The sequence below is a fragment of the Zonotrichia albicollis genome, chromosome 7 (genome assembly GCF_047830755.1).
Source record: "Zonotrichia albicollis isolate bZonAlb1 chromosome 7, bZonAlb1.hap1, whole genome shotgun sequence".
Classification (NCBI taxonomy): domain Eukaryota; kingdom Metazoa; phylum Chordata; class Aves; order Passeriformes; family Passerellidae; genus Zonotrichia; species Zonotrichia albicollis.
Genome location: NC_133825.1, coordinates 19,107,421 through 19,130,223, shown reverse-complemented (window position 1 = coordinate 19,130,223; position 22,803 = coordinate 19,107,421). Strand labels below are relative to the sequence as shown.

Here is a 22,803-nt window from a genome sequence, read left to right as displayed (position 1 = left end):
AACACAGAACCAGGCATTAGCATGGCATTCAGTGTGGAAATTCCTGCACAAAACCAGCTCTGCTTGGGTTGGGATGGACAACACACTCTGGAGATCTGAGCTGCAACCTTGTGCACACAGCATCATCCTTCCCAAGCTCACCATTGATTTCCCAAAACAACACCACCTTGAACACCACTTTGCAGCTGTGGGAACCTTCCCTCTTGCTCTGATTTTGTTACATTTTCCATTTCAATGCTCTAGCCCATGAGCAGCACCCAAACGCCTCTTACAATCTTCATACTCATGGGTTTAAGGAGCTACAGAGCAAATGTTTGGTATTATTTGTGGTAGAAATCTCTTCTACCCCTTACAGACTGGTACCTTAATGGAATGTGTGGCACCAGTGACCGAAATACAAAACTTGTTTTTCATTCTGCAAAGCAAAAATCTAAAATCACAGAATCCCAGACTGGTTTGGGTTGGAATGGACCTTAAAGCTCATCCCATTCCATGGACAGGAACACCTTCCACTAGACCAGCTTGCTCCAAGCCCCATCCAACCCACCCTAGAACTCCTCCAGGTGCCACATATAGTCATCAAAACTAAAAAATTTATGTAGATAAACAAGGGTCTGCTGTCTGGGCCAAAAGAGCATCAGGAAAATCAATAATCAAGCAGATTAGCCTAAAATTAAACTGAAGCATTTAGGTTTGCAAGTATTTAGCAGCTCTATGAGGTAAATTCAACCATTACCAGGGTGCACTACTCCAATTCAAAGAAATGTTGTCTACCACATAAAAAAAAGGAACCAGGAGATTTTTTTTTTTTAAAGAGGAACTAGGTAAGAAACTTCTATACTCAATGAATTGCAGAAACAGCTTAGAAAAGCTGATTGCTTCCAGTACAAAGGTTACAAGCACACACAAGTTACTTGCTTGGAATCTCCTCCTGAATTTTTGAGACACAGGGAACAAACAAAGTAGTGATGGCAGGGCAGCAACCACCAGCAAATCCTCAGATCTGAGGTGTTTATTGAACCAAAACCCAAAACTGCTCCTCCCCAGAGCAAGGAGAGGAAAGCAGTGGAAGCCCCACCATCCCACAGACCACGTGCTCTGCTGCAGCTCATAAACATGAAGTGAGAAGGTAACAGCACAGGGAAAAAAAAAACAGTTCATATTTTCAAAAGTCAAACCAAGCCTTTATCAGCTGAAAGAATATTTTTAGCCTCTTACAGGCTCCCAAGTGTTTGTGTTTCGTCAAAGGGAGCAAAGTTGTGACTGAGGAAAACCAAAATAATTTACCCTACTGGCACGATTTGAACTGAAGTGGCTCAGAACAGATACAGAGCTTTACTCCTATGCAAACATGACCACACTGCACACCAATTCATTTTCTGACCTGTTACCTCTACGCTCAGCAAGAAACAAAAGGTGCAGTTTAATTTGGTTTTCCATGGCAGGAACTGTGATGGTAGAGAAAAGAAAAAGCCTTGGATGGAAGGACTGGCAGTACTTTGGACAGGCCACCTCTCACTTCTGGACACCAGGAATGTGCAGAGATTTAAGTCCACAGAGCAAGGGATGAAGACGACTCTTCCACTTTGTGCAAATATGTGTTGTTTTAGAGCAGAAGTGAGGACACAGCTCTGTTTGCTTCCTTTTCTTTCAATACTGAGGAAGGCTTTCAAGCCACAGATTGCTTCATTATTCAAGTTGTGTTTAGCAAATCAGGATTTAGTTACAGAGCCCTGAACATGGCAAAAGGATGGCCTGAATTATGCATGGTAACCCACATTAGAAGCTCCTACAAGGCCAGGACTGAGCAGCAGCTCAGCTCCACCTGCCCATCTCCATGTACTCATTTCAAATCCCAGCTCTGGCAGCACAAACTCCCAACAGACAATCCTGACAGACTTCTTGTTGCATCCCAGGATGGTGCCTCACAATGACAAAGCCAAAGTTATTTATTTTTAATGCTGTTCCCCCACCCAAGCTCTGGGCCTGCAGCAGCCATTCAGCCCAGCTTTGGGGTTGCCTGAGCACCCTGTGGGCACACAAGTTAGGCCAGTATTAACTAAATCTTTTCAGTTTTCAACACTAGAGTGCCTAAATCCTCATTTCCCTAATCCCTGAACCTGACAGAGCAGATACCTGTCCACCCTGACAACATTTAAAGACACAGCTCAGGAGCCTGTAGCCAACCTCCAAACTACATCTCCACTGCCAGGGAAGGTCTGGATTGGACAGTGGGAAAAATTTCTCCATGGAAAAGGTTGTCTAGCTCTGAAATAGGCTGCCCAGGGCAGTGGCAGAGTCACCATCCCTGCCTGGAGGGATTTAAACATTTGTAGATGTGACACTTGGGGACAGGGGTTAGACGTGGCCTTGGGAGTGCTTGGGGGAATGGTTGGACTTGATGAGCTCAGAGGGCTTTTCCAACCTAAACCATTCCATGAAAGCTTCCAGCAGGTGCTAAGATGAGCTCCAGATGGAAAAAATCTGTTGCCAGCTGCAAACAGCACTTGGATATTGGCAGGAGAGTCCCAAAATGCTGTGTGACCCCAGGATACCCGGCCTGGCAGCCTGACAAAAACCAACAGAAGTGTGCCTTGCAGTAAAACTGCAGGTTTGGGCAACACTGCTGGCATCTACCATCAGTTCCAAAATGTGCTCTCACACCACCAGTGGAAATCACTATCAAGCACCTTTTGTAAAAGCAGAGTAAAAGATACAGAAGAACAAGGACACAGGCCTTGGAGATGAGTTGTTTTCACTGAGAGTTAAAATGAAGAAAACCAACTAAAATTTTTAACACCACTTCTTATTCAAGCCTGTTTTCACAGCCTGCCTAATGGGGGAGGAAAGGCAAAAAAGCTTCTTTACTCACACCTTCCAGCTTGCCACATTAAAAATTCCTCATTCCCTCTGGTGCATCCATGAAAGCTTGATGGGGGTTTGGTTTGCAGAAACTGTGGGGGACTCACAGCTCTCCCTGAGCCCTTCCCTTCCACAAAAGGTCTTCTCCTCTCCTGAAGACAGAAGGTGGGGAGCAGTGTCAGCCCAAGATGAGGCACACACAAACCTCCCCAGCTCTGCCACAGGTTCTTTAGCTTGGCTGACTAAAAATTCCCTCCACCTGCAGCAGAGCTGCCTCGTTAAGGAGCCTGAACCCGACAAGGAATTATAAATAACAATGTGATTACCATAACAATACCAACTGCACCGTGATAATGATGCTGTGGAAAACCAGCACCTCAAAATGCCCACACAAGAGTGAGCAGGATGAAACAACCTCATCAAGGGCTCCAGGTGGCACCTCTTTGTGTTTACAGGACCTTTTTCCCCTGTTGCCAGTAAACACTGAAGTGCTAACTCAAAACATGGGGAGTTATTCCCACCACCACTTCCACCTACACCTTGGCCAGAGGGTTAAACAAGGATTTGGGGTGCACTGCTATAACCCTGCCCATCAAGACCTGCTCTTCTCAGATCAGCTGGGCACAAGGAGCAAAGGTGGGAGCATCAAACCTTTTGGTTAAAGAACAAAATAATCAACCATGAATTCATCAGCTGATTACTCCTCCACATGAGAATCATGGAATGATCTGGCTTGGGAGGGACCTCAAAGCCCATCCAGTGCCACTCCTGCCATGGGCAGGGACACCTTGCACTGTCCCAGGCTGCTCCAGCCTGGCCTTGGGCACTGCCAGGGATCCAGGGGCAGCCACAGCTGTGCCAGGGCCTGCCCACCCTGCCAGGAACAATTCCTAATTCCCAATATCCCATCCAGCCCTGCCCTCTGGCAGTGGAAGCCATTCCCTGTGTCCTGTCCCTCCATCCCTTGTCCCCAGTCCCTCTCCAGCTCTCCTGGGGCCCCTTTAGGCCCTGGCAGGGGCTCTGAGCTCTCCCTGGAGCCTTCTCTTCTCCCAGCCTGGCTCCAGCCCTGGAGCATCTTCAAGGCCTCCTCTGGACCAGCTCCACACTTTTCCCATGCTGAGGACAAGGCCCAGGTCTGGGGTCTCCTTGCAAGCAGAAATGGTTAATTCTCACAATTAACACTGATGAGACAAAACCACATCCACTCAAACCAGTAAAAAAACACCTCCCTTATCTGTTTGTTCATCTTGAAACTCCTCCTAAAGCACTCTGAAACCCAACCAAAGCAAAGAAAACCTAAGCCTACTAAAATCAAATTGTGCCCCGCTCGTGTTTGTGCTTCTACTCTCTAAGCTTTGCTGCCAGGGCAACAGTCACTATAGAAATCAGTCAAATAAAAAGCTATTTCAGCAACTCGTCACCAGGAGCCAGGAAATCCTTTCAGAGGCACTGCTCTGCTCCACTTGCAACCATCAGCATCCTTCCCAGACAGCCCAGAGAAGTTGAGAGGATTCAACTCTCGGTGAAAAAATGAGAGCCTAAATGAGAGAGGTTCATAAGCACAGCTGGAAGGTACAATAGTGACATTTTGGCCTTTGGAAACCAAACTTTGAGGTTCACACTGATAATGTGTGCACACAAATAAGCAGAGAAAGCAGCTGCTGTAAGGGCTGAAGATTTAATGCTTTACAACCCAGCCCAGCAGTGAACTCCCCATGAATGATGAGCAGGAGTCACACAGAGACTGAGTGCCCCCAATAAAAGCTGGGAGCCCTTGTCCTGGGTTTTTTAGAGCACAAAACAAACTGTTCACAGCAGCAGGGCCTGAGTCACTGCTACAGTCACCTCCTGTCCAGGCATTTCATCATGGCCAACAATAACACTGTGACACCTCAATAACTGGACATCCTGTGCTTGACAAGCACCTCTGCACACCAATTTGCAAGGGAAGGGAGCTGCCTGCCACAAATTATGTGCTGGGTAGCCCTAACAAGCTCTCAAGCAGTGTTTCCCTCCCTCCAGGACATGCTTGTCTCCAAACCAGCATCACCTCTTCTGCACCATAACAAGCCAGAAACTGCTGGCAGTGTAAAACAGGCCAGTAAAGCTGGGTTTGTGCTGGAAATGCAAATATATGCAAATATAAAATAGCTGTAAGTATAGCACTGAGGCACAGGTGGGCTCACAAGTTGCACAGAGTTATAAGGCAGGTTTCCAAGGTCACCCTCAGATGGAAAACATTGGTCTGTGGACAGGAAGTCAGAGCAAGAGGAGCCACTACTATGAAAAGACAGGCTGGGGTGAAAATGCAAAGCAACACCCACATCCCCTGAACTCAGCTCCTTACACAAAGCCCTGCCTGAATACTACATCAATCCCTGAGCAGCCTGCTTTTTTCTAAATTACTTGATACCAAGAAGAAAAAGAAACCGTCACCATATATTTTCTATCCTAATTGAATTAAAAAAAAAAAAAAAAACCACCCAGAAATGAAAATCCACTCCACAAGCCCAGAGTTGAGTATGGAGGATTTAAAACCCAGAGTACTTGCAGCACACTTGGAGAACCAAAAAGGTCCCATCTCCAGATGGGAACACCACCAGGGAGCATTTCCCTCCATGAGACTCCACCAGGGCTTGGAGCAGCCTGGTCTGAGTGGAAGGAGTCCCTGCTCATGGCAGAAACTGAAACTGGATGGTCTTCAAGGTCCCTTCCAACCCAAACAACCCCCTAATTCTGTGATTTATAGCCCCACAGCTCAGCTTTCTTCCTCTCCCACCCTCCTGGTGCTCGGCAGTAGTGATGAAAACCAGCAAAGAGGACCTGACCAGCAGTCCCACCCCAGGAGCAGCTGCCAAGCAGGGCTTTTATTTTCCCAGGACAGAAATCCTGCTTCCAATGATTCTGGAACTGAAAGGATGGAGCAGGGCAGGTTTAAGTTGCAATTATTTCAGGCTGGGAAGCTGCACCAAGTCAGGGAGGCAGAGCCCTTCTGCCCATTCCAGGTATAACCCAAGCACCCATCCCATTTTGTACTCCATTCCACAATCCTAATGTCTTCATCCTAAAGTAATTCACTATCTGCAATGGAAGTGGGACCAATATTGGCTTATTTTTGAACAGCTGCAATAGGAAGTCCATGCTCCCCACCCCAAATGCAAAGGGAGGGGGACAGGGGGGCGGGGTGAAAATATTAACAGAATGTCACAAATCTTTAAAAATTAGTTTAAACTGCATATTGGGAAAAAATTCTGCCTTGTGAGGGTGGTGAGGCTCTGGCACAGGGTGCTCAGAGAAGCTGTGGCTGCCCCTGGATCCCTGGCAGTGCCCAAGGCCAGATTGGAATGGAGCACCTGCAGAAGGTGGCACCCATGGCACTCATGGCAGGAGGTGGGACAAGATGAGCTTTAAGATCCTTCCAACCCAAACCACTCTGTGATTTTATGAATAACCTGCTCAGACACCAGGACCTTCAATGCTTCAGCAGCTCCCTATAGCAGAACCAAGCCCACAAACCAACGCAGGCCCCTTGGGCACCACGCCACGCTCAGACCTCGCCCCTGTGGGATGGGGACAGAGCAGCCCTGAGCGCTGTGGGCTCTGTGCTCAGGCAGCAGCAGGCTCTGTCCCCAGCAGGGCAGAGCAGAGCAGAGCTCAGCACACACCCCTGTGCTGCCTGAGGATCTGGGCCAGGGCTGGAAACGGAGCCCCACATCCTCATGCAAGCCCTCAGACAATCGGGCACTGAGAGCACACGGTGATGCTCCTGACACTGCCCGGCCTGCCCTCACTGACACACAACCACAAACAGCCTCAAAGGGAAACAGATGAAACACTAAAAAGGCAGAAAAAGTGGGTTTTTTTTCCCTACAAGGATGGAAGCAGGAAAATAAGGAGAGGCTAAACGTTTGTGACATGCTCCATATTTTAATTCAATTAGTGCAGGTGTTTTGAGGTTTTTGTGAGGGTTTTTTTTTACCTCCAGTGACTACCTAAAAGCCATTTATTATTAGAAAGTCAGATTTGTTGGAAACCTCTGGGAATCTAAGTGGCAGCATGAATTTAAAAATTAAAAAATCATGGGAACATAAAGGGAAGTTGTGCCCAAGGAAACTGAGAGCAGTCTTGTGACTGATGGTAACGTGGCTCTGAAATGCAGACTCCAGCATAATTTGCCAAACCAGCCATGCAGATTAGGAAAAGGAAACCTGGCAGAAATCACAGAGAAAACAGATCCTCACTAAAGGCTTAAATCAGTTACTTGACATATTTTTTTAATATTAGGGTTTGTTACTGGCCATGTATGAGACAGTAGCCAGACCACAAGAGTTGCTCCCTCCCCAGTGCCTTTGCCAGGGTTGTAACTAAAGCAAAAGAAAACTAAATTTACACGCTACGATTCCCAGCCTAGAATAATATTTCCATATTTCATTAGCAATATAAATATTTTATTTCAAACATCCTGCTTTTGAAGTCCCAACATATCAGACCCACATCAAAGACTCCAAGCCTCCAGAGCTGAAATGTGAATATCTTCACGCACAATGCTGTTCTCTGCACTTCAGCTGTTACTTTTCATAAACCCACCCAAAAAGACACACCATCAACATTATTCACTTTCAATGCCATTCCTCTTGGAAAACAAAAACAATCCCTGGGTTTGCATTTATTAATTTAGTTTCATGTAACACTGAGTGTTCCTTGGTCTGAAAGACAAAACACCACACGTATTCAAGATTATTTCTTGTGTAAATAGTCTGAATTTTGGAACACAGAGTCCTCCTCTTTCCAGCAATACCTATTCAGAGTTGTATCAAAAATCAAATAAGTCTCTTCAAGGCATGTATCTGCAGGAAGGAGAGAAAGGCTCCCATTGCATAGTTGGTCTAGAAAAATCCTAAACACAGAAAAGGGAAGAAAAAGGAAAAAATCCCAAACCATCTTGACTGCCAACAAATTATGGGTGTACAGCCTGCATGGTGATGTGTCTTACATCTCCTGACATTGCAGATGAACTGTCCTGGCATCCTCCTTTTTGTGGTTATGCTACAAGCAGGAAAAACCCTCTCTGTTTATTTGCCAAATCCCAAAAACTTTCTTTACACTCCATCACAGGAAGCCAAATCCCTCTGTCTGCAGTGCAGATCTTCCACTTGGCCTTGCAGCAAACCCAGTGGGGTTGGGGACACAAATCCTCCCCTTCCCAGCCCAGCCATCCACAAGGAGGGTGCCAAACAACTCAGAGCAGCTCTGGTTCCTGCTCCAGGGGGGCTTTTGCCTTTTACAGGCAATTTCATCATTGCTGCTCAGTGTTTTGGGCACTGAATGCCACACTTTGATGATCCAACAAGCTCCAAATTTCAGAATTTGGTCTCCAGAAACTCAAGCTATTCCTTGCCCAGTGCCTTGCTCACAGCTTTATCTGTGTGTCAGGCTATTCCTACTCATTCCATCCACTGCTCCTACTCAGCTGCTCCCAATCCACGTCAGATGTGACACTGCTCCCATCAGTGATCTGTGACACCAGCAAATCCTGCTCAAATCTTGCTGCTGACACTGAACCCAAACAACAGGAATACACAAATATCTTCCCTGAAACATGAAGCATTCCCTACAATTTTAACTGATAGATGATTGAAGATCACAAAATAATACTGAAAACAAGTTTCCTTCCACACTGACAGCAATGGTCAGTCTGAATTGTGATCTTCAATCATCTATCAGTGTGTACCACCAACTACATGTCAAACAACTAGACCACATGCAGAGTCACTCAAAGTCATTACAGTGTGTTCAAAGGCTGCAAAATATGTTTTACATATTCCCCTCAGCTCAAAAGTTATGATCAATTAGGTTCACAAAGAAGGTGAAATAAAGGAAGATAAAAACCTCAGATCTCACCATCTAACAGTTCTGGAAATTATAGATATTTCAATAACCACCCGAAAGCCTCAGAAGTAAATTCCTCCTGCAGCCACATCCAATTGCTTCTAAATTCCTTTTCTAGTGGCACAGTTGAGGCACAGGGATGTGCCTGAGTCATGCTGTCCTGACACCTTTATGGAGATGTCCATCAGGCACCTGGCTATGGACAATCCCAGGGAACATCTCTGGCACTGTGGCTCTCAGCCATCCTTTCTTCTGCAAATCCCTCCAGACCTGGCACACTGAACAGGAAAGTCTGGATGGCTGGGTAACAGATCCACAGGCTGAACTGGAAGGATTTGAGCACATCAATTAAATCAGTTCCAAAGGTAACCTGTAATTCCAGCCAAACAAGGGAATCTCAGCCGGAGGTACCGGGTAAGTGCGAGCAGCTTGTGTTCCTGCCATGGAAATGAAGGTGTGTTTAAAAATAGAATCTCAGAGTGGTTTGGGTTGGAAGGGACCTCAAAGATCATCCAGTGCCACCCCTACCATGGCAGGGACACCTTCCCAGGCTTTTCCAAGCCCTGTCCATCCTGGCTTTGGACATTTCCAGGGATCCAGGGGCAGCCACAGCTGCTCTGGGCACCCTGTGCCAGGGCCTGCCCACTGTCATAGGGAAGAATTTTTTCCTGATATCCAATTTAACCCTGCTCTCTGTCAGTTTGAAATTGAACAATATTTCACCTTCCAAAGTCCCCTACCTGGGGAATGCTGCCATCCACCACTCACCCACAGCCCATAAAACACCAAAGCAACCCAAAACAAAGTGCAAAGCAACCCAAAACAGTCGCAAAGTTCAGCCAGCACTTTATCCACCCTTCACAGCCAGAAATAACTAAAAACACTTCCATCAGATGCCTCCTGAATGGGTGGGCATGTCATCCCTCTCCTCCTGCCACAGAAAGAATGGAGGGGTGTCCAGCTGCCAGCACAGCCTCGAGCAAACATGCCATACCAATCTAAACATTTTCTTTTAACTAAAAGAAGGCAAGCCAAAACTTACAGCACAGACTGGAAGATGCCCTCCTGCATGTGTTTCCTCTTGTTATAAATAACAAATAGTTATTGGCTGTTTTGCAAGTTATTATTGGTCACAAAAATCCTGATACAGTACAATTTGTAATTACTGCTTTTGGTATAGTGTAATCTGTCAGTTTATGTATGCACCATATAGCTTTTATAAGTAGTAGTGTCATATGTCCTATCTTAGACTGTAGCATAATGGTGAAATTATTCTTTCATGTAACTAACTCAGAAAATGGTGTAAAAGAATTAAAAGTGATTTGCCACATTCGGGGACTGTCTTATCTGAAAGACAAGATAATAGAAATAGCAGCCAGAGCATCACAAAAAAAAAAGGAGAATTTATTGACCCTCGTTATCAGGGAGTGAAAATACAACAAGAAAAAATAAAATATATTGGTCTCATCTACAAGATGGCACGAAGACAAGGCAAAGGTTAAAACTCAAATTTGAATATATATAAATCCTTATGAATATTGATGTACCCCCTATAATGTAACAGCATATAGAGAACACATGGTTTAAGAATGGTTTTATAGACAACATGGTTTAAGTTAACAGTGTGCAAATAGCCAAGCATCCCAGCACTTGGATTTATCTCTTTTATCCCTTAATAAACTTTTATAAAACTTTTCAATAGTGAGCTGTGTTTCTCACAATCTCACAAAGCATTAGTGCAGCTCCCTGCAGGGCACCCACCTCACGCTGCTCCCAGCAAATACAGTCCATTGCTCAGATAATCTCAGTTGGTTCAGGCACTCAAAAGCCACATCCACCCTTGGAAAAACAATTAATAAAAGCCAGCATTCCGCCCTGGGAAGTGGACATGGGAATTAACTATTTAATTAACAAAGGAATGCCTGTCTCTTGAGAGGATCACTGCAGAACCAAGCCTGGCTTTCCCAGCTGCTGTTACACAAACAGTTAAATGCAACAAGGCCCAGCCCTGCATCTTACAGCAGCCACAACTGCAGGAACTCAGTGGCCCTGCTCTTCTTCCAGAAAGAGGAACCCAAACAAACCAACCTCCATCCCTTCTGAGGCAAAGTATTGCATGACCAAGCAGCTCCAGACGCATCTGGCTTGAGGATCTTTAATTTGTTGTTGTTAAGTGTGAACAGATGAGAGGGAGGGAGAGGAGAAAAGATTTCAATCTGTAGGTGGGTGAAGCTCAGATTAGCAAGGTATTAAGGACAGCAAGGCAGGGATGCCAATGAGGTGCTGCCCTGAAAATAGCCCCACTCTGACCTATCTGCTCTCCCAGCTGGATCAGGAGATCCATGGCCATGGAGCCAGGGCTCTGGGACTGCTGGGGAAGGATGGGAGATTGCAGGAGTATTGGAAAAAGCTGCTGAGGCTGAGGACAAAAGGGTTATAATGAAGCAGCAGTCTGAATTTTGAACACAGAGTCCTCCTCTTTCCAGCAATAACTGCTCAGAGTTGCACCAAAAATCAAAAAAGTCTCTTCAACATATGCATGTGCAGGAAGGAGAGGGAGCCTTTTATTGCAGAGTTGGTCTGGAAAAATCAGGAGGAGATGCAGGAGAGTGTGATGCTGCTTTCCATCTCCCTGCAGCACAGCCCCACAAGAGTTGCTGGGAATAAGCCCTTCCCAAAGGTAAATACTCAGGAGACACATCCCCTGGGGATGTCCAGCAGGATCCACTATCCCTGCTGCAAACAAAACCAGGGAATGGCAATTCTGCTGCTCTTTCTGATGTGCAGGGGCTCCTCTGAGCAGGAGGGGTGAGGGAAGATGTTGTGGTACTGCAGGAATTCATCTGGGGGTTTAGACTGGATGCTGGGAGGGTGGGCAAGCCCAGGGAGCAGCAAGGTGTCCTTGCCCATGGCAGGCCTTGGGATGAGAGGATCTTTAGGTCCCTTCCAAGCAGAACCATGCTGGGACTGTGGGATCTGACAAGGAAAAGCAGGAAAAGCCCATGGAGACACCTCATGCCAGGTTCTGTGACTCCCCAAAATTCCCTCCAGGCCTGGGAAATGCATATGAGCCTCCAGAATATCTCAGGAGTACAAAACAAATGAGGGGCACCCAGCCCACAGCCAGACCTGCTCTACAGGAGCTGTGCTCTGACATGCAACTTTTAGATAAATCTCCCACACCTCCTAAACCTGATAAAATACGACATTCCAATTATTAAATTATTCCAGTTATTAAAAAGGAAACAAAAAATCTTCCTGCAAGCCAAACAAGAGCTGTTGAAAGGACTACTGGTGGGAAAAATACAAGTGGTGTTCTGGAAACAAGATAAAAGTACTAAAGTACACACCAAAAGATGTGAAACAGTCACAGAAGTTGGAGTTTGGGGGTTGTTCAGGTCTTTTTGTTTTGTTTGTGTGGTTTTGAGAGGTAAGGGTGAGGCTACCAGATATAGCACAGGATATAAATACAATATAAATACACATGAGGTTCTCTTTTAAAAGTAAATATATTATCATCTGTCCTTGGGCATTGCAAAAGCTTTTCACTGGGTCTGAAAATAACTTAAATCCACAAATATTTCATGTGGGTGAGGGCATAAAAGTACAGTGGCAGAGCTCCTGCTGAAATATGCAGCCACAACAGCACTGACAACAAGGGTCTAATTCTAGGTTTGATTTCACATCAGCAGTGAAACAATGAGGGGTCTGGAATTTATCTGATCCCAAGACAAACTTGGGCTGGTCTGGATCAGTCTGAAATGTAAGACATGCCACACATGGCACCATGTAAATTCAGATTTAATGGGGACACAGTTGAGCTCCTGGACAGCACAAGGAGACCACGTTCCTGGCTGGTTCTGGGATTTCTTGCCCTCCCCAAACACAATCTGCAGCAGACAGGCTGCCAGCAGCAAGGCTGCAGGCTCTCCTCCCTTTCTGGAGCAGCAAGGAGAAAGGATCAATATTAAGAAAGCTCTTGAGAAGCAGTGGAACAGCCCCTGGGGAGCAGAGCAGACACAGCGCCAGCCCAAAATTCAGGAAACCTGGAGCTCCTTAGCCCACTAAAAGCCACTTTTTGCCAAGTAACCAATTTCCTTACACTCTCCAGTAAATAAAACATGAAGGGCAGGCAGAGACATAAAATATGAATGCACCCACGTCCAAAAGCAACAGGCCCTGTTATTGTAGATGCTGCATAAATCATTGAGGACAAGGGGACTTGTGTCCCCTAAGGGAGGGCACAGAATTTGGGGTCAGACAGCAGGCAAGGGAGCTTGATATGAAGAAATGTTGCATCTATGTTCTCCTTTGTGATCTGCACAGCCTAAAAATAGCAGAAACCACTTTAGTTCATGGATTATTTAGTCAGGCCAGATGGGTGAAAGGCAGAATGAAGCCTCAAGACAAACATCAGATGATTTTGGTGGGGGCCTCCACCAAACCCAGCACTTGGAATGGGATGGCACAGCACAGAATCCCAGAATGGCCTGGAATTGATAAAAATTGATAAAACCCATCCTGCCATGGGCAGGGACACCTTTCACTGTCCCAGGCTGTTTCAAATGTCCAGCCTGGCCCTGGGCACTGCCAGGGATCCAGGGGCAGCCACAAATTCTCTGGGCCTGTCCACCCACAGGGAGTCTCATTGGGAATTCAGCCAGAATGACCAAAATGCTCCTTTCTGTCTCATTTCCCTGCCTGGGGCCACGACAGCAGTGATGAACTGCACTGCTAAAACTCACTGTTTTCCAGAGCTTTGCCACACAAACACAACATCTTTACAATTTCAAGTGTTTGCAGTTACAAGTGTTGCTCTGTAATTTCTCTAGGGAGGAGTAATAGCTGCTTTATGGAAAACTTGCCCCCAATCACTGCCATCTCCTTTTTCTTGAGATTTCTTTTATTCCAGGCAGTTGACTGACAAATAACACTGCTGCTTCCAATGCACAACATCTTGCCTTTTTTCTGTTTGTACAATTTGATTGAAAAGGCACAGCAGCTTTCAGACAGCTGGTGGCAGCCAGCAACCTCCAAGTTCAGTCATGACAACCCTGGAGGCAGCTGAAAACCACATTCCACTGTGAAAATGTGACCCCAAGTATTTTTGGACTACCTTTTTACTACTCTGTAGACCTGAGGTGATTTTGCAGGCAGGTGGATGAGCTCAGACTGTGCTCAGCTGTGTCAGTGAATTCTCTAAGACAGGACATGCAAAGCTCCAAGCCAGTGGTGCTCAGGTCTTTCAGGGAATTCACATTTCTCTTTCCTACCTTACAAAGCTCAACAGGTCCCTACTGAAGATCCAGACATTGCCAAGTCTGCCCTAACACTCAGCTTGTGGATGTCTCCTCCTCTGATTATTCAGAGGTTCAACAGAACTGAAAGTAATCTTCAGCCCAAAGTTATCTCTGAGAGTAAATTCACTTCTGAGAGTAGATTCATTTCACAGAATTCCAGAACAGTTTGGGTTGGAAGGGACCTTAAATCTCATCTTATCCCACCCCCTGCCATGGGCAGGGACACCTCTCACTATCCCAGGCTGCTCCAAGCTGGCCTGGGACACTTTCAGGGATCCAGGGACGGCCCCAGCTGCTCTTTGCAGCTCTGCTCACCTCTTTTCCAAGGTACTTTTCAAGCAGGATTCCCTCTCTGCTTTAGAGCTCTGCATGGCAGAGCATGGAGGCAAACTGCATTATGCAGGAATCTCACAAAATCAGGGAAATCACTGAGAAAAATCAGGAGCATTCATCTCAAAATGAGACCCAGACAAGAACCAGCAGGAGTGTTTGTGCTCTTTGGTTTTTTTCTTCCTTATTTCCTTTTTTCTTCCTTTTTCTCCTTTCCATCTCAATAGAGTCTGTTCTTCAGTCTCTCCTTTCTTCCATCCTTTGAGGCTCCTCCAAACCCCAGGTCAGACCCTTCCCAGCCCAGTGGCACAATCCAGATTGTCCAGAAAATCCAGAAAAATCCACAATCCAGAAAAGTCACCAGGATCAGGAGAAAGTGGAGAGGCTGCTAGAACCAGGGAAATGCCAAACCACCACCAAAAAGAGAGGGCAGAGTATTTTAGATAACTTTGTGGTGTTTCCTCATCCTCCTCCATGCCCAAAAGAAGGAGGATCAGTGTGAAAGGATCCCAAGAACTGTAAATAAATGATGACCCTGTTCATCAATGAGCTCAGGCTGCAATGAAATGAAAGCCACAGCAGGCTCTGTAATCACTCACAATAAACCCCCCCAACAGGAACACTCCTGCACTGATGGCTCAATTATGCCTGGGCAGAACGTTACACAACATTAAACATTAACAAAAGTCTGAGCCTGGGTCACTTTTCTCCCAGATAAATCCAAATCAGTAACTCAGTGCTCTTAGCTTAAGTAACCCAGAATTACCAGATCAATTCTTTTCCTACCTTTCCTTTCGCATTTGATAAATCCAGGCCGCCACACAAGAGAGAAAAATGTTTGCAAACAGTCCCTGTGCTAAACAGTTATACTGTTATCATTTAAAACACATTTATATTGTTATCATTTAAAACACATTTATACTATTATCATTTAAAACACATGTGGTTTGGGAGAGAGGTGCTGATGTAAATTTAGGAGCTCAGAAATTAAACCAGGGGCAAACTGTTCTGGGCTATGAGGGTGCACTCTCAGCTCCCCAGAAGCATTTCTTCCCTCCTCTAAAATCCTGTTCCCAGCAAACAGTTGCACCACTTCTGTTCCCAGAAGCTGCTAGAAGATCTGTGAAGGCAAACACAGCAGAAAGCTGCTTTCATTTCTCATTTGGCTTTTGCAATATCACTTTTCATAACTCCACCAGAACTAGAGATCCCCTCACCACCTGAAACATCTGCCCACTCTCTCTGTGCAATTGTATTAAGAAAAAGTAAAGTTTCCCAAGGTTTGCCTAACAGATCACAGGACCCCAGGGTGTGTGAGGCTGCAGGAGCTCAGTGGGCACCCGGTGTCCCCTCCCTGCTCCAGCAGGGCCATCCCAGAGCCCAGGGCACAGCATTGTGTGCAGCCAGCTGTGCCCCAGCCCCAGGGAGGAGAGCCCCCAGGCTGTGTGGGCAATGTGCTCAGGGCTGGGCACTGCCCAGGGCAGAAGCTGTGCCTCCTGTGCAGGGCAGTTGCTGGGCTCAGGCCCTGCCCGTGGCTCTGGTGCCATTGCTGGGCCCCGGAGCAGAGCCTGGGCCCTGCTCTGCCCCTCCCTGCAGCCAGGCCCAGCCAGGCCTGAGGGCCCCTCTCAGCTGGGGCTCCTCTCCAGGCTGAGCAGCCCCAGCTCCCTCAGCCTGGCCTGGAAGGGCACCCACATGCTCCAGGCCCTTGCTCAGCTCCAGCAGCTCCTGGCCCTGCTGTGCTCAGCACCCAGAGCTGGACACAGCACTGCAGAGGCGCCTCCAGGGCTGCCCCAGGGCCGGCCTCCCTCCCTGCCCTGCTGCCAATGCTCTGCTGCTGCCCCCGGCTCCATTGGCCTCCCTGGGCCAGGACACTCTGCTGGGTCAGGGACAGCTCGGTGTCCCCACGACACTCTGCTGGTTCGGGGACAGCTCGGTGTCCCCAGGACACTCTGCTGACTCAGGGACAGCTCGGTGTCCCCAGGACACTCTGCTGGTTTGGGGACAGCTTGGTGTCCCCAGGACACTCTGCTGGTTCGGGGACAGCTCGGTGTCCCCCAGGTCTCTCCCACAGAGCTGCTCCAGCATCCTGTGCTGTTGGTGAGGTTGTTCTGTGTTGTTTTAACCTCAGTGCAACATCCAAACACTCTGAGAGAGCTGAACAATGCCAGGATTTAGGCGGGGTGTGACTGGTTTAGAACAGACAAACCAATGTCCCCAGAGCAAAGCAGGTGGCTGAGATGAAAAAGGAAAAGTTCAAAATACCAAAGGAGTTTGAAATAATATGGAAAAAACCCAGAAAGCTGGGAAGATGAAACTGAAATCAAAGTTACACCAAAAACTCACTTGCTGGTGGTCTTCCAACTAAATCCTTCTCACCTGTGATGCTTAATACCCAACAATCCCAAAGCATCAGCTTCTCCAATACAAATAAACTGGAGTCAAATGTCTTCAACTTCATTGTTTTAAAAAATAAATCAAGTATTACAGCATCCATATTCTTAGTGGTGAAAAACCTGCTTCACTGCTGAAGTGATATTTTAAATTTACAAGAAAACAAGTGTTATATCCATCACTGAAACCAATGAATTTTTACTCCTGGTTATGAAAAGCAGCCCAGTAATTCCTGAGAAATCATGCTGAAGTGTTGTGAAACTTAACTGAGTAAAAATACCTGTTTGTCTTCAAGATTCTCTTTCAGAGGTTGAAGTGTAACTTCAATTCTTAAATTCACTTTTACAAGACAGAACAATTCCAGGTAAAGGGAAACTGATACTGAATTCCACCTTGTATTCACAGCTTCTCAAAATGAATAAATGCTCTTTGTCTTCAAAGTATTTGCCCAGGAAATGTGACAGGTTTTCTGAACTAAGTATTAGATAAACATTCTTTAGCTATGATAAATAGCTGCTGCAGTCCCTTCACCACATCCTTTGCAGAGAATGCTTGATACAGGATGCATCCTGGGTTTTAGGATCTATCTAGAATATCTGAAATGTCCCTAGATATTTCTTTCTAAACACTGTACAGGCTGGATCACTGCTACAACACATGCTACAACAACAGCAGCTGAACCAAGGAGAACTCAAACTGTTCTAAAAGCTGATAAAGAGTTTTAAAAAAAATTTAAAAAGCAAATAAAAGTAAATTCAAACTCCCAAAATCAAAGGGAAAAAAAAGCAGCAGGAAACAAACTTTTCCCAAATAAAAAAAATTGTTTTTCTAACTGGTTTTAGGAGTTCAGTTGCTTTAGGAAAGGCAACAGAAAATATATCAAAAGGACCAGTGATAACCACAAGGAACAGTGATAAACACTGAAGGCTGGTGACAAAACACTGTACAGCAAACGCTTCCTAAAAGCAACTTTAGAAGTCCATAGTTTCCAAAGCAGAGTTATTTCCCCCTGGCTTGTCTGTTGACACTTCACACACTTATTGCAAAATAAAGTCTCTTCTGAGAGCGTCATATTACACATTCACATTCAGTGAAATCACACCCTCACTATTTTTTGGTTTTGCTTTTTTTTCCCCCCTCCAAGTAGAACTCTCCTCATAAAACAGCAGATTAAGAACAATTCAAAGAGCAGAGTAAATCTCCTAAAATCTTTGTCCTTAACTTGGGCAGACTAACCCAGATGAGCTTAAACCAAACCTTTCCGGTGGGAGCCTTCACTTGAATTCCAGTCCCTGCACACCTGGGCTGTGTCACCTGTGCCAGCAGAGCTCAGCAAGATTTTCTCAAGAGGCATCCCCCTCCTCCTCTCCTGTGCCTGGGTGATTCCACGGTGGAAAACCTGCTCTTTTGCTGGTTTTTTGCAGGAAAACCTGCTCTTTTCCTGCTTTTCTGCAGACAAGGAGCACGAGCAAGTCCTTCCCCTTTCGGTGGCAGCAGCGAGTTGTGAGAGCAGCCCTGCTGGATGCTGAAACCAATGCTCACATTTCCTAATCCACCTTTCTATTTTTAACCAGAGTCATTTCCCCCCACCTCCTCTGCCATGCAGACAGCTGCAGAAAGCAGCTGGAGACAACAAAGTGCTCCATCAGGGCAATTTTCCTGGCCAAAAACCATCCTCAGGCCAGAGGAGAGTGCACAAGGGACATTCCCAAGGTGTGCTCCTTCTGCTTGTCCCTTGTGGCCACAACAGCTCTGACTGCACACAGAGTGTGGTAACCTGGTTACCCAAAGGATCATGGCTCACCTGAACTGGCTGAGATCCCAATCAGCACTTCTTGTCCCTAAAAACTCAAAGGAGAAAGGATCCAGAGCATGGACCTGCTCCTGTACTGGGAGCAGATCCCAGGACAGGGAGGAGGGACCACTCTACCCTCTGTAAGCAACATCACCACCTGACACAGCACTTGGGAACATTTCTGGGTGTCCCCAGCACAGAGACCTCCTTCCACAAGCTCCCACCTCCTGGGGAAAGGTCTGGAGTCACCTTCTCCTCCAGGTTTGGGTATCTCCTCCCCCAGGCACTTGGCGTTAGGTGTCAGACCCTGAGCTCTCTCCTCACATGGGAGAGCAGCTTTAAAAAGCTCAGCTTTATGAAGCTAATGTGCAGCCAGGCTGTAAAGTTAACCAAGCAAAAAGGGCACTTTCCTGAGCAGCAGGAGCAGTCTGGAGCTTTCCCAGGCAGCTGGAAAGCTGGGCAAGCAGAGCACAGGCTGTGCAGGGTGCTGAGCTGTGCCAAACTTGGGCACACAGCACTTGGGGCACGGGCTGGCACTGAAAGTGAGGTCCAGCTTTCTGAGCTGTGCCCTCCAATTGGATTAATCTTCTCCCTGGAGATGCCTGAAAATGCCCTGGTAGGAGCAGGCAGACCTTTGGCAGAAGACAGCCAGGCTGAGAGTTTGGCACTTTAAACAGATCCAGCTTAGGGGGGGAAGGCACCACTCCAACACCGACTCAGGGAGCTTAGAGGAGTTTAGCTGGAAGTTTTGAGTCATGCTCTTGGACATGGGCAGCTAGAACAGCTTAAGCCCTTCTTGAACCCTTTTTCTTTGTTCAGGCAATGGCTGCAAACATCACAAATGGAACTACTTCTGCTGTTGTCCATGTGCTACAGATTTTCCATGCTTAAGTTACTCACTGCCAACACAATCAATCAAAATGTAAAGCAACTGCAGACAGGACTGTACAGACTCTGAGTATTAAATGCTTCAGAGAAATCCATCACTTACATGCCTACAGAAACAAAAGTCAACCAAAACAGAAGCCTGGTGTGGAATTAAGCACAGCAAGACCCACAGCAAATCTTCCCAGCTCAAAGGGATTTGAATCACAGGATGCCAGGAAACGAAGCTGCTGAGCAAAACACTCCATCAGCCATGAACCCACGTGAAATTACATTTCATTAATGAATGACAGTGTTTGCAAGTAAATGCTGTGTTTCCCCTCTGCCTTAGCTGGAACTGCTCTCTTAGGAAAAAGACCTCAGGGTGAGCAGGTCCTCTCCCATCATTAATCCACTGGACTGCAGCACTTTGTTAACAGGCACAGAAACCACGGCAGCAGCAAACACCCACGTGTGAAACCAAGATCTGCAACTAATTTCATTTCTTACCTTCTGGAAAAGGGGAATTTCAGGGAAACCTCTTTAGCATCTTTTACAGGCACCAGGCCTGTGGGTTAATGATTTACCTGATAGTGCTGTTAAGCAGATTAGATAAGAGTGGTTTTGTTATGGTCTGTTTTCCTGCCTTTGTCGGCATAACCAAATCAACTGGCAAATGAAGAAGGCAGGGTATTACTTGACAGAGCAGGAAGAAATTAAAATGCTCCTCTCAGCTTGCTCACACCATCCTGCTATAAAAACACATTTTTTATACAGATACACGTGCCCATCTATACACACACAGAGCCTAAAAACCAATGCCTGGAGTAGCTCTTCTCTGTGTGTGCACTTGTGTGTTCATATACACAAATATATGTATCAAAAATACACACACATCAGCCACTGCAGGCAGTTTGGTTCAGTTTCTTCCCCAGAAGTCAAGTAAAAAAAACCCTCCTTGACTCATAGCTCTAAATCTATTATAAAGCTTCCAGCTTAAAGCATTGAGTTCCAAAGAGGTTTAGGCTGAGCAGAAGAGGCAGCCGTGCCCAAAACGCACAAATAGGATCAGAGCCCCTGGAAAGACTCCGCAGAGGATCCAGGGATGAAGTTCTGTTCCCCTGTGCCCTCTGAGAGCGTTTCTGTGTTCTCCCAGTGACTCACGGGCTGCTCACACCCGGGGCCACCCTGCTGTACACTCCCAGCTGTGTTCATGCTGCCGGGCAGGGGTGACACTGTGACACACACGGAGCAGTCACAGGCACAGGCACTCTACAACATCACAGAAAGTCTGAAACACCTTCTTGCTCCTGCTCCTTCGTACAAACACGGCAAACAACCGCCCTGGGGATATCTGGCAGCAGCCAAGGGGCAGGTCAGGCATGGGGTGAGCTGCCCAAGGTGCCACCAAAGGGGACAGCAGATTGTCCTTGGCTTTTAGTTTGTGCCGTTGCCACGCTGTGTAACTCCGGTTGTCTGCCACAGTTGTGCTGCAAACAAACCTCCAAGCCCAGAAACCACGGGGAGATTCCGTGTCCCGGCAGGAGGTGAAGCTGCCTGATGGAAACACAACCCTGTCGCACACAACCTGGGGGACAAGCCACCAGCAGGTCACTGCTGTCCCACATGCTGGCAGCCTGGCTGGTTTCGAGTAAAAAAGACCTCAAGCTAAACTGAAAACTAAGATCAAAACCAAGCAGCGAACAACAAAGTAACCACAAGTTTAAGCGCCACTTTCAAAAAAGTCACCCAAGCAAAAAGACAACCAGCTCCCCACAGCTGTGCTGTAGACCTGGCTGTACCCAAGCCCCTCTGTGCCTCCTCAGACGCAGCAGAGCCAAACACCCCTCTACTCCAAACACTCCAAACACTCAAACGGGACCATCCGGAGGGGAAAGAGCTACTCACTGCTGGAAATGAGGCTGCAGAGAGCAGCAGCAAACGCGGCTTGTCCTCTGGCAGCCGCAGCCGCTCCCGGCAGCAGCAGGACGGGGACACGGCGGCGGCGCGGCCACTCCCGGAGCGCGGAGCCCCGACTTCCTTCGCCTTCAAAGTTCGCCTTTCAACTTCCCCCGCGCTGGGCTTCCTCAGAGCTCCTCTGCCGGCTGCTCGGCAGCCCCGCGGGAAGCTCCTGCGGAGGGAAAGGCCGAGAGGTGAGCGGAGATCCGAGATCCAGAGGGGATGGAGCGGCAGCGCTGCCGCGCTGCCGCCGCTCCTCCCGCGGGCGCGCCAGTGCGTCAGCGCCGGGAGAGGAGGGGACGGAGCGCCCGCCACAGGAGCAGCAGCGGCAGCAGGAGGAAGAGGAGGAGGAGGAGGAGGAGGAGGAGGCCGGGAGTGCCAGCCCGGCCGCGGGTGGTGCAACAGATCCCGGCAGTGCTGCCCTGCCGGCAAACAGCGCCTGAAACACGGGGAAATGGGGACATCGCCCGTCTTCGGCCTGGTGATTCCTGCTACACGCGCGGAATGCTTTCGTTAAGTGTCACTTAAAAGTCACTGCAGGGAGAAGGATTCCTTTTTCCAGTTATATATCAGTCCTACTCTAGAAATTTTAAAAAAATCCCTCCAGCAAAAAGAAAAGTCGTGTTCCACCACACTAACACAAAGCAACAACTAATTCAATCCTCAAGCTTTCCATGAATTTTTGGCTCCAGCAGCATCAGAGTCCCTGGCCAGGCAGCATCACCACCCCCCGAGGGCTGGCACCCAGCCTCTATCCCAAAGGGCACAGCAAGGACTGGAAGCACACAGCATCTCCAGGATGCAGCGGGAAAGGCCGGGGAAAGCATCCCAGGTGAGAGGGAGCAGAGATGCCTGCTGGCTGCTAACTCGGGGCAGCGGGGAGCTGCTGTAATTCGGTACAAAACCACAACACAAAGCGGGCTGAGTCATGTTGGGAACACTGATGGGATGAGCAGCAGCGCTGGCAGTGTTTTCCAGCAGAGCACGGACTCTCCCCAGCCTGCTGGATCCAACAGAGACACTGGCCAGGAGTGAAGTCAGAGGCGTAGGAAGCAGCCTGCTTCCACTCCATGGATTAAATAATGTGGAAACTGAAAAATAGGCACTAGCAGGAACAAATAGCAGCATTTCTGAGCTCCATCCCGAGAGAGGCAGCCTGCTGCCAGGAATACCGAGGAAATTGCAGAGCCACAGGGTGAAAAAAGAATTTTCAGAAGCTGCACACAGAAATCCTTCCACACTAATCCTATCACACAGAAAACAAGTATTTTATAGGAGCAGCTGCTTTGGGGTTTTTTAGTATATCCACACCCCTGAGCATGGCCCAGCAGTGCTTTTTCCTAACACATGGCGACAGCCAAGTATCCAGTGGAACAATGTGCTCACCATCAGCTCCTCCACAAAGTTTAGACA

The 22,803-nt window shown here is 47.4% G+C and overlaps 1 protein-coding gene across 7 annotated transcripts in view; it reads right to left on the bottom strand.

The window, feature by feature from the left end:
* Positions 1–22,803, bottom strand: part of SGMS1 (sphingomyelin synthase 1) — a 93,508-nt gene that overhangs the window by 14,210 nt on the left and 56,495 nt on the right. For 4 of the 7 annotated variants that reach the window (XM_074544533.1, XM_074544534.1, XM_026798402.2 and 1 more), the window contains one exon: positions 21,340–21,562. The exons of the other annotated variants lie outside the window; for them this stretch is intronic. The gene's annotated coding sequence lies outside the window, so the exon portion shown is untranslated. The remainder of the gene's footprint in view (positions 1–21,339; positions 21,563–22,803) is intronic. 7 annotated transcript variants of the gene reach the window in all.